The sequence below is a fragment of the Cupressus sempervirens genome, chromosome 3 (assembly GCF_028749045.1).
Source record: "Cupressus sempervirens isolate cs-2001-9-10 chromosome 3, ASM2874904v1, whole genome shotgun sequence".
Taxonomy (NCBI): Eukaryota; Viridiplantae; Streptophyta; class Pinopsida; order Cupressales; family Cupressaceae; genus Cupressus; species Cupressus sempervirens.
The window spans coordinates 271,144,137-271,156,907 of record NC_143120.1 but is presented as its reverse complement, the minus strand read 5'-3'; positions in this window follow the sequence as shown (position 1 = coordinate 271,156,907).

Here is a 12,771-nt window from a genome sequence, read left to right as displayed (position 1 = left end):
ACAACTAAGACCCCTAGATATCAAATAATTAATAAGGTTTAATAATATAATAAAAAGACTCTTCAATGACATTAATAGTATTGAAAGTGGTCTAAATATAAATCAGTTAAAATATTTATTAAAATTTATGAAATATATATATTTAAAAATACATATTTCATTTTTAAGTTATATTAAATATTAATAATTAAATTTATATAATTTGAAGCTATTTAAATCTTATAATAAATGATAATCATTGACTTCCCTAAAAAATTCTCTACATATCCTCTATGTTTTGTCATTTAACCAAAAAGCTTCATATATTGTAAAAGAAATAATCTCATCTCTTGAGATATTTTTGCATATATAATATATATTTTCAAACCCCAAGCTTCCAATCTTGCAACCGCAGCCTTCAAACCCACAAATTTCCTATCAAGCAAGATAGAAACAGTAAACACCATAATGGCCATCAAATTCCCTCAAGAATCGCAGAGAGACTTGCTCAACGGAGCATCAAAATCCAAACTGAAAACCCAGCAATGGCGGTTCAAGCTGCGAGAAAATCAATGCCATAACTATGAGTTTATATCCAGCAACTTCCTCTTCCAGTCTTCCAACACATGGCGAGTGCAGTACCGTTTCAAATATCGATGCAACTGCTCGCCATAAAATCTCACAAGATAGCTGCCTCAAGCCAAATTCATAATATGGCTTTTCATCTTAGTTAATGCCTTAGTTTAACCCCATACAATAGGATAGACTAAGCACTAACTTAGGAAGTTTAGGAATTACTAACATAACATAACACTAATCAATATTAGTATTAACATCAATATTTATATTAATATTAATATTAACATCAATACTAATTAATATTAATCCAACTAACACCCAAACGTTACTAACAAATAAATATATATATATATATATATATATATATATATACATACATACATACATACATAATTATTTATATACTGATGCATTTATATTCATACACATATATATTTATTTATTTACGCCTTGCTGTAAATATATAAATATATATTTATATATACATATACTTAAATTTGGCACAAAAATTCAAGGTGTTCTAAGATGCACTGACTTAAGTCTGAAAGTGCGAACCAGACAAGAATATAATACTGAAACCATACATTAATGATTATAAAAATGATTCTTGAATCCAGAGTGATTCAGATGACAAGATTCTGCAAATAATACAAAGCTGGAAAATATAAAACATCTGATCTGAAAATCAGTCTTTGAGAATCTCTGAATTCTCAAATAGTTCAATATGATAAACTAGAATACTAGAACTTAACAAGTACCAAATCATTCAGAACAACAACTAATCAGAGATTTCAAAATGATGGATGTAGAGGATCAGGGCCATCACACCCTCCCACACCAGCTTAGGCTTACTCCTGGAAGCCTAAAAATAAATGAGGATGGGAAACTTTCATTGCCCCTGTATCTCCCCAAGTTGTAGAGGTATCATCATTATGATCCCATAATACCTTTACCTGTTCCACCTTGCGATCTCTGAGATTTAGCTCTCTTTGTTGAATGATTCACACTGGTTCCAGCATCAATCGGCCATCCAATACTTGTAATGTATTCCAATTCAGAACATGAGTGATATCAAGTATTTATTTCCTCAAAACAAAAACATGAAAGACATCATGGATTTGAGATAGGCTGGGAGGCAAAGCAAGTCTGTAAGCAATAGGACCAACACGTCCCAAAACTTCAAATGGTCCCACAAAATGTGGAGACAATTTGGATCCTTTACCATATCTAATAGGACTTTTTCTAGGTCTTACTCGCAGAAATACTTTGTCCCCAACCACAAACTGACACTCAATCCTATGCAAATTTGCATAGTTTTTCTATCTATCCTATGCTGTAACAAGGTGTTCCTTGATTTGCTTCACTTGTTGTTCCAAATCTTGGAGCATTTCAGGACCTAGGAGAATTCTATCTTCCAAATTATCCCAGCTTAAGGGTATTCTACATGGTGGTCCATACAAAGCTTGAAATGGAGCCATTCCTATAGAGCTGTGATAACCGTTATTATATGCAAATTCAACCAAATGCAAGAATTCTTCCCATTTGTTTTGCCTATCCATGACGTACATTCTGAGCATGTCTTCTAAAATCTAATTTACATGCTCAGTTTTCCCATCAGTCTCTGGATGATATGCAGAACTAAAATTCAGTTGAGTACCAAGTTCACGTTGCATAGACCTCCATAGTGAAGATGTGAAAACTGGGTCCCTATCTGATATGATCTTTTCAGGAATCCCATGCAGTTTTACTATCTGTTCCATATAAATACGTGCTACAGATGTAGCATTATATGAAGATCTTATAGGAATAAAATGTGCAACTTTAGTTAGTCTGTCAACTACCACCATAATAGAATTATGCCACCTAGCGGATAATGGTAATCCCACTATAAAATCAATGGAGATGGTATCCCATTTCCATTCGGGCACGTTGTGTGATTGAAGTAAACCAGCAGGATGTTGATGTTTCGCTTTCACCCTTTGACATTCTAAGCATCTAACAAAAAAATCAGCAATATCCCTCTTCATACCTAGCTAGTAGTAATGCTGCTTAAGATCAACATTCATCTTTTTAACACCAGGATGAGCTGAATAGGGTGCCTTATGGGCTTAAGACATAATCAAATTTTGTAGCTCTCCAACCTCAGGAACATAAATGCTACCTCTATAAATCAACAACCCATCAGTGCTGATAGAGTAACCTTCAAATCTGCCTTCTAACATGCTGCCACTTTCCATAACTGCCTTAACATCTAAAAACTAGGGATTAGTAACCAGATTTTGCATTATTTACTCCTTCAAATCCACAATGAGAGTTAAAGAAGAGAGTTCATGATGTCTTCTACTAAGAGCATCAGCCACCTTATTCTCTTTACCTTGCACATATTTAACTTCAAAATTATACTCACACAAAAATTCCATCCATCTGCATTGCCATGCATTAAGATTTGGCTGTGTGAAAATGTATTGAAGACTTCTGGGATCAGTACGCAACTCAAAATGCTGTCCAAGGAGAAAACATCACCATTTGGTTAATGCATGCATTACTATAGCAAGTTCTAAATCGTGAGTAGGATAGTTAATCTCATGATCCTTGAGTTTCCTAGATTCATACGCAATCACCCTGCCATCCTGCATTAAAACTACTCCTAATCCATCTAAAGAAGCATCTGTGCAAACCAAAAATTCTTTACAAGAATTAGGTACAACCAATACAGGTGCACTAGTCAAGAGTTCGTTACGATGCTGAAAAGTCTCTTCGCACTTATCGGACCAGATAAATTTCTTACTGTTATCATTTGTTCGCCCTGCCAAGATTCAAATTTCAAATGTCCAGCCTGTCCAACAACTAATTCCAAAAGATAATACTATATTAATGCCAAGCCTTATAACATATTTTTTGCGGCCCGCAAGTTCTCTGCTGTTAGATTTGAGGAAGATCTATGGAAGGCACTGTCTCGCTATGGTGAAGTTGTGCGAGATTTATGTTCACTACATGGCACCCTAATGACACGTGTTTGCTGGGTCCAACGGGCCGGGCAACATGTTTCGGCTAGTCAAAAAAGTTCCACGGCACCATGGGCACTATGTCGCTATCGTGTGTTGGCCGAAAAATCTTCATAGTGACATAGCGCCCGACGGAAAAGGTTTCACGGTGGGCAGATTGCGTCACCGGGAAAGTTAGCGGCGGGCAGTCAGTTCACGGGCCTAAAAGTTCCAAAAAGTGGCAAGGCGCCATGGCACCAAGGGAAAACTCACAAGTTTTTCATTAGCAACATAGCGCCTAGTTGACACGTGGCATGGTCAGGATTAAACAATACTAGAATCTGCCAGGTTGGTGCATTGTCAGACCAAGGTGGTACTTCGTTAGTCCAATGGGGAACAACCACGTATGCCAGGTCAGAATACAGTCAGCGCATGGGACCAGATCTTTAGCGCGGCCAGTGCAGTAAAAGGTTAACTTCTCCATCGTCAGATCTGAGGAAGATCTATGGAAGGCGTTGTCTCGCTATGGTGAAGATGTGCGAGTTTTATGTTAGCGAAATGGCGCTTGGAGGACACGTGTCCTCGTGGGTCCAGTTTTGGAGGCGCAAGAAATACAAATGGTTGGCATGTGGCCGATTTCCATTGATTGATACACTGAGGGGCAGGGGGCAGTATCTATCTTGCTTGCCGTTGGATCAAGGAAAATTGACGAAAGGCGCCATGTCGCCATGGTGAAGTTGCGTGATCTTTACCATAGTGACATGGCACCCTTTCACCACGTGTCAGTGGGGCCAGGTCTCGCTAGGGTGCGATCATTGAGGTGATGCCAAGTGTGTTGACAACATTTTGCGGGCCCAGAAGTTGAAAAGCTAGCACGAAACATGACGAGTCTTCATAATCGTTAGATCAGGGCAGATCAATGGGAGGCGCCATCTCACTATGGTAAAGTTGTGTGATCTTTACCATAGCGACATAGCATCTTGCTTATGCATGTCTCGCTGGCAGACCAAGGTTGACGATTAATGGCCGATAGTCAGTGCAATCGATGCATTCAATATGGCAGTTAATTTTGATGCTACAGCTAGATGGTGGAAAGGTGCCGCAGTTAGGATGAGACCACTAGGCGCTATGGTGCTATCAGGATTTTCGAAGACATTTTCAATAGCGACGTGGTGCCCAGTCTATATTAAGGGTGGTCAAATATGGAAAGGATGTCCAGAATGGCAGAAGGAAGGAATCTGATTGGCCACGTGGCCCAGTCAGCATGTGGAACTGTTTGACCTTGCTGACCCTGCGGATTCATGAACCAAGAGATGAAGGTAATCACTTTTGCTGAGCGATCTAGTCTTCATGATCAATCCCGACCTACCCAAAATGAATGCAGAATGAGGAAGAACACTCCACCATCTTAGTCGATCCATCTACCCAGTCAGAACATCGATGGCAACATTTTTAGTCCTCTCAGGACACCTGTTGCAACAAAGATCAGATTTTCCTCAGATTCCCATGATTGTCCTCCACAAGACTTAATGGCAGGTAGCTACACAGTCACTTCAGTAGGAAAACATCTCAGTTATGCTTGAACTATAAAGGCAGATTTAGTAGCTTTTGTAAGGAGGAATTTTTTCTCTCTGATTTTTCCTTTAGTTTTGCTCTGCAATTCTAGTGTGAATTCCCCTATGCTTCTGAACTGTCTGATTCTCTACTTATCTCCTTCAGCCATTGGTATTTAAGTGCAAGAATTCTTTGCCTATGCCATTGTTTTGTGGAAATTTGTAATTTGCATGACTGTATCTTTGCTGGCTTGTGAGTGATATATAAGTGAGTTTCTTCCTTGTGTCATTCATCTTGGTTTTCTTATCTGTGTGTGGTTATTTGATTAAAGCAAGTCTGGATGTGTATATCCTTAGTTTCAGTCTAGTTCAGTAGTGCATGTATGGGCAGAGAATTGGTCCAAACACTCTATTTTGGTGCATCACCTCCTTAGATTAGAACTAGGTAGATTTTCTTTCTTGCTCTCTTTCTCCCTTTTCCTCTCCAAGAGCAGTTAGGTGCACACTGATAGTAAGAGGAAGCCAACCTTCTCTGGAGACTCAACCTCGCAGTTCAAGTCCCATAGCTTGGAGGTTGTTTCCATGTTTCACTAGGTTGTCCTCGCGCATAGGCCTTGGACAAGGGTGCAAACCTAAGTGACAACAGTTTTTGGCACGCCCGATGGGACTCTTTTTCAAACAAATTTAAAGTCTACTGGTGTCAAGAAGAAAGAGTTTTAGAGATTAATGCTGAAGAGGTAGTGCTGGCTTCAGTGTTTAAGCCTTTAAGTGGCTGATCCTTCAAAGTACTTGGTGACTCTGAGCATCAACAAATCTGGTTCCAGGCCAAAGTTGCAGCAATTCATGCCCAGAGCTGAAACAAGGGCATCTTCTAGAGGTAAATTTCAATATCAAGAGCTTTCTCTTTCAAATCCTAGAAGAAGGAGGACTAGAACTTCATTATCACCAGTTAAGGGTGTAATAACAGTTAACATACCTATAAGATCTGTCTCTACTCTGCCTGTTGCTCGAACTCAACTTAGATTTCCATCAACACTCGTCAATAGAACACTTGTTTACATAGCATAGCCAAGAGTTCATGCTTTCCCTACCTTTAATGGTGGAAGTCCTCTATTGTTAGCCCAAAGAAATGATATACCAGTATTTGCACTAAAAAGTATACCTAATTTTACTGGTGAAACTCCATCTCCCCTTTAGAGCATATCCAAGAAGTGGCAAATGTTTGTAATATTCATGGTGTCACAAAGGATGATGTTGTTGTCAGACTTCTAGCCTCATCTTTAAAAGGAAAAGCATTACAGTGGTATAGAGGCTTAGCCCATGGTTCTATAACTAATTGGGATGGACCAGGAGCAAGATTATGCAAACATTTTGAGGATAGGAGTGACCATTTGTCACTTTTAGAGCAACTGACTAGTATAAAAAGGCCCCCCCATGAGTGTATGACTTATTTTAATTATAGATTTCAAAAGACATGAGATAGAATACCTACTACAGTGAAACCTACCCCTGGTAATGCCTTCTTGCATTACCTTAGAGCTTTTAATAGTGATATTGCCACTACAATCCAAACTATGGGAGGAGATACCTTGCCTAATGCTTATGAGATAGCCATAAAAGCTGAGAAAATCTTGATACAAGGAGGAAAGCTGGCTCCAAGGCCCCCTATGCCTTTCTTCCCTGATGTTCCCAACCACCAACCAGCAATGGCCCCTCTTCCTACAACTTCTACATCATAGGCCCTTACTCCAGTTCCCCAAGCTTCCACATCCTCAAATGGGATAGATGAACTCAAAGAGATGCTCCAAGGTCTAGTGCTGAATACAGATAAAAGAGAGAAGACCTTGGATAAAAAATTGCAAGAGCAGGGGAGGGAGTTGAAGGACCAAGGGAAGAGATTAGAGGATAGTTTCTCTATGATACAAAAAATGAGAAAAAAGGTGGTGGTCTTGGAAAGGCAGCAAGCTCAAGGTGGCAGGCCTCCCCAACTGCAATATCAAACTCCAAATGGTGGTAGGTCTCCTAATCAGTGGAATAGCTCTTTTGATCAGGGTAGGAAAAATAGTCATGCTTCTACTTCAAGCTCAAATCAGAATAGAGCTATAGTCCCTCAAAATAACTTGGCCCAAGATCAAGATTTTTGTCCTTCCTACAACTATTCTTATACCTATTGCATGTGCCAGAAGGCAGAATGTTATTTGGCCCTGACTGACCAAGAACCTGTTGCAAAGCAATCATACAAGGAGGATCATCCCAAGGAGGCCTCATATATTCAAGGACGTGATGATTGCTCTTTCATGAATCATCAGATTGAGGAGTATTGTAATATAAACTATGATTTTGTTGCTCATAACACAAGAAGTAAGAGGAGAGCTATGGAACATGCTTTCCCTCCTTCTCCTAAGCAGGCCTCAACTTCAAGTGCTACACCTCATATACAAGCAGCAAATGAACAAACAAGTGCTTCACAGCAGCAAAGACAAGATTCTAGAAAGAAAGATGCAAGCAATCTTTATGTTGTCCCATCTCAACCTCTTATAGGTGCAGCTCCCAAAGTTTCTACCAAAGTTCTTAGTACACCATTCAGTGTGGTAGATCAAATGAAGAAGAAAAATGTGAATATTTCTATGTGGGATGTTGTTGCTACCATACCAATGTAGAAGAGGATGCTACAGAAAGAGTTAGAGAAGATTGAACCCAAGGATCAGCTATCTATCATGGAGAGTACCAGAAGTCTAATACAACCAGCAGGGGATGTGGAGACAAATAAAAAGGTTAGACCTCCTCCATTCTATGTTTCTCTTATTATAGGGGGTAAATTAGTCCACAATTGCATGATAGATTCAGGGGCTAGTAGCTTAGTAATGCCTAGGTGTGTTGCTGATGCTTTAGGAATGAAATATGAGCCCATTATTAGGGATGTGTTACAATTAGATGGTAGTACTATCAAAACTATAGGTATCCTTAGAAATGTGGAGATGGCCCTACGTGCATGCCCTGGTTGCACTGTGATTCAAGACATATCTGTTGCTGAAGTCAAGCCCTATTTTGCTATCTATCTTTCAAGAGACTTCACTGCTCAAATTGGTGGATTCATATCTGTCGATTGGTCATATATGTCATTTAAGACCAGATATGGAGCCAATGCCTCAATTAGAGCAGAACCTCAAGCCCTTCATCATACTAAATCCTACAACCCCAACCCCATCAACATAAATTGCCCTATTGTAGAGATGGATGAAAATGACATAGTAAATGAGCCTACCATTTCCATAGTAGAGATTCCTGATTTCTTCTTGGATGAGTGGGCAAATGCATATTAGTTTGAGCCTATGTTAGAGACTCTTGAGATAGGCCTTAGTACATATTGCATAATAGAGAAAGATGCTCAAGTTCCTGATCTGATTGGGACTAATGATGATATGAATGGAACATGGAGTATGTACTTTGATGGCTCAAGGAATAGAAATGGATCAGGGGCTGGTGTTATGTTGATCTCTCTTGCATAAATAAGATACTACTTCTCCTTTAGGCTCCAATTCAATTGCACTAATAATGTGGCCGAGTATGAATCTTTGATTCAAGGTCTCTTACTTGCCCAAAAGAGAGGAATTCAAGCCTTGAGAGTATATGGGGATAGTGAGTTGGTAGTTAACCAAGTGAGAAACCAAAATATCTCCAAAAATGGCCTACTCAAGTCTTACAAACATAGAGTCTGGGGTTTTCTTGAGGGCTTCAATGCATTTAATAGTCAGAGCATTCCTAGGAAAGAAAAGAAACATGCTAATAGACTTGCATCAGTGGGTGCATCTTATGATGTACTAGGGAATCTTGAGGAGGAGAGGAGGAAGCAAAAAAATAAGGGTGGTAGTGAGGCCTGCCATCCCTGACAGCAACACTCATTGGTAGGTGTTTGATTCTGATGAGTAAATTGTGAGTTTCTTGCAGAATGAGGTAGAATTCTCAGATAGAAACTAGTCAAGACTGCAAGATTAGTATGGTGATCAGATCATTCATCTCAGTTCTAACAAGTTGCCCATGGGTCTCATTAACTTGGAGAGTGTCTTTAATCCTAATGATCAAACAAGAGGCAAAGGGATGAATCTAGCTACAGAAAAGGATGATCATGCCCCAGTTACAATTGCTGATGGAAAATCTCTGAATATGGGGAAGGTATGTTCTGAAACTGAGCAAGAAAACTTCATTCATTTATGTCAATAATTTAATGATGTATTTTCTTGGACATATGATGACTTAAAAGGGTTTGACCCTAGTTTGTTTCAGCATACCATAGATTTAATTGATAGGGCCAAACCAGTAAGACAAAAATAGAGGCCAGTGAATCCTAAGATTGAACCTCTAATGAGAAAAGAACTATCCAAGTCGATAGAGGCTTCTATAATATTTCCTATCAAACACTCATCATGGGTAGCTAACCTTGTCCCTGTAAGGAAGAAGAATGGATAAATCAGACTGTGTGTGGACTTTAGGGATCTTAATCAGGCTTCTCTTAAAGATCACCATCCCCTCCCTTCCATGGAGCAGATTCTATCCAAGGTTAGTGGGTTAAGGAGATTCTCTTTTCTTGATGGGTTCTCTGGTTATAACCAAGTGTTGGTTAAAGAATCTGACAGACATAAGACATCATTTACTACTAAATGGGGCACCTATGCTTATTGCAAGATGCCATTTGATCTAACAAATGTAGGTGCCACATTTCAGAAGGCAATGGAGATGCCCTTTAAAAAATTAATTGACAAATTTGTCTTAGTATACCTTGATGATATAACTGTATATTGAAAAAATGTAGAAGATCATTTTAATCATGTAAGACAGGTATTTCTAAGATGTAGAAAGTTTGGGGTCTCCCTCAACCCAGTCAAGTGTGTCTTTGCTACAAGCCAAGGAAAATTATTGGGACACATTTTATCTAAGGATGGGCTGACCATTGATCCAAAAAGAACAAAGGAAATACTTGCCCTTCCTCTTCCTAAACACAAGAAGGGGCTGCAAAGTTTCCTTGGTAGGATAAATTTTGTAAGAAGGTTTATTCCTAATCTTGCTACCATGGTAAAACCTCTTATAGCTATGCTTGAGAAAGGTATGGTCTTCTCATGGACCAAGGAAGGGAATGAGAGTTTTGAAGAGATCAAGACAGCCATAGCCTCAGCCCCTACTCTCATGAACCCAAATTTTGAAAAGGATTTCATCCTCTACACTCTAGGTGGTGAGTCAAGTATCTCTGTTGTCTTGACTCAAAAAAATGACAAGGATGAGGAGAAACCCATAGCCTTATTTAGTGAAGGGCTCAAGGAAAATGAAGACAAGTACAACTTTGTTGAGAAGCAGGTCCTTGCAGTCATCAGAGCCTTGAAGAAATTCAAGCACCTCTTATCTCGCAATAAAATCTGTTTGTCGGTGCCACATACCAGTGTAAAATACTTCTTGTTAAGCAAAGATATCAGTCAAAAGAGAGCTGGATGGTTCACTAAGGTAATGGAGTATGATGCCGATATTCAGATTACCAAGCTGGTAAGAGGGAGAGGGTTGTGCAAAGAAATGTTATCAGTCCAGGATTCAGATGAAGAGGCTGCTATGGTAATGACAAATTAGCAGGAGGAACAAAATGTTAATGGCCCAAGGAGCTGGATAAATGACATGAAGAGCTTCTTATTAGGGAATGGATACCCTCAAGGATTGGACAAAGCTAAAAGAAGACAATATAGACTGCAGTCCATTCCCTATGTTGTGATTGATGGTATCCTATTCAGGAGGAGTTTTAATGGGACCCTATTGAGATGCATTGAAGAGGATCGGGCTAAGAGGATGAGTAATGAACTTCATGATGGCCCTGATGGTGGCCATTTCTCTGCAAGAACAACTGCCATGAAGATCATGAGGACTGGTTATTATTGGCCATCTCTATTCCATGATTGTTATGGATATGTGAGAAAATGTGAGAAGTGTGCTTTCTTTTCAGGCAAATAGAGGCTTGTAGCTCTCCCCCTTCATCCTATTCAAGTGGATCATCCCTTTACCCAATGGGGGTTGGATTTTATAGGCCCCATTAATCCTCCATCTAATGCAGGTCATAAATGGATTTTGGCTACTATTGATTATTTCACTAAATGGACAGAGGCAGTTGCCTTGAAGGATGCCACAGAATCATCAGTTGTTTAATTCCTTGATGGAATTATATCTAGATTTTGTGCTCCCTCTACTATCATTTCGGACAATGCTAAGTCTTTTGTTGGAACCCAGATTTGTGCACGGGCAATGAATTACAATATCTACCTGAGCACATCATCAAATTACTATCCCCAGGGTAATGGTTTGGCTGGGTCTTCCAACAAGAATCTGATCAGAAGCATGAAGAGGACAATAGAAGACAATTAGAGGGTCTGGCATAAGAAATTAAGAACTGCTCTGTGGGTTGATAGGATAACACCGAAGAGATCTGTTGGGAATTCACTTTTTGTACTAGTATATGGTAGGGAGGCCAGACTCCCAATTTCATTGGAATTCCCATCCTTGGAGTTGGCTCATCAACTAGAATTGATTGAAGATAATGCCATGTCAGTAAGAATGGCAGAGCTGATTGAACTAGAAGAAAAGAGAAATAAAGCTATGCAAACCCTAGAGATACATCAGCAGCAGATGAAAAGGAGTTTTGATAAGAAGGCTAGGGTCAGAACCTTCAGAGAGGGAGATTTAGTTCTAAAGTGGGATTCTGATAGAGCAAAACCAAGAAGACATTCCAAGTTTGACCCACTATGGAGTGGCCCCTATTTGATTGCCAATTGCAAACAGGCTAACACATTTTAGTTGAGCAGGCCGAGAGATTTTTCCCATTCCAGTCAATGGGATCTATCTGAAGCCCTGTTTCTAAAAATTTGTGGATCCATGTACATAAGTAGTTTAGTTTCTTTTCTATTGTTTCCTGCTTTTCAAGAAGTGCACAGGCACAGCCGTCTCCCTGTGAGGTAGCGGATTTTGAGGTGTCTCAGGTTGCAGAGGAAGTTTTGTTTCTGTTTCCAGTTGCATTTGTAGAGCTAGGGTTTTTAATTTTTTGATCTCCTCATAGAAGGTTTAGGGTTTTGTAGTTCTCATATTCATACTTTTTTGACCCTGTGACCCAATGCATTTTTTACAGGCAACTGGTCATTCATCAAGCAGGCTCGTGCCCCCTGTGAGTCACCAGAAATGTTATCATTTGTTCGCCCCGCCAAGATTCAAATTTCAAATGTCAAGCCCGTCCAATGGCTAATTCCCAAAGATAATACTATTTCAATGCCAAGCCTTATAACATATTTTTTGCGGCCCGCAAGTTCTCTGCCGTCAAATTTGAGGAAGATCTATAGAAGGCACTATCTCACTATGGTGAAGTTGTGCGAGATTTATATTCACAACATGGTGCCCTGATGACAAGTGTCTGGTGGGTCCAACGGGTCGGGCAACATGTTTTGGTGGGTCAAAAAAGTTCCACAGCACCGTGGGCACTATGTCGCTATCATGTGTTGGCCGAAAAATCTTCATAGCGACATAGTGCCCGACGAAAAAGGTTTCACAATGAGAAAATTATGTCACCGGGAAAGTTAGTGGTGGGCAGTCAGTTCACAGGCCAAAAAGTTTCAAAAAGCTGCAAGGCGCCATGGTGCCAACGAAAAACTCACGAG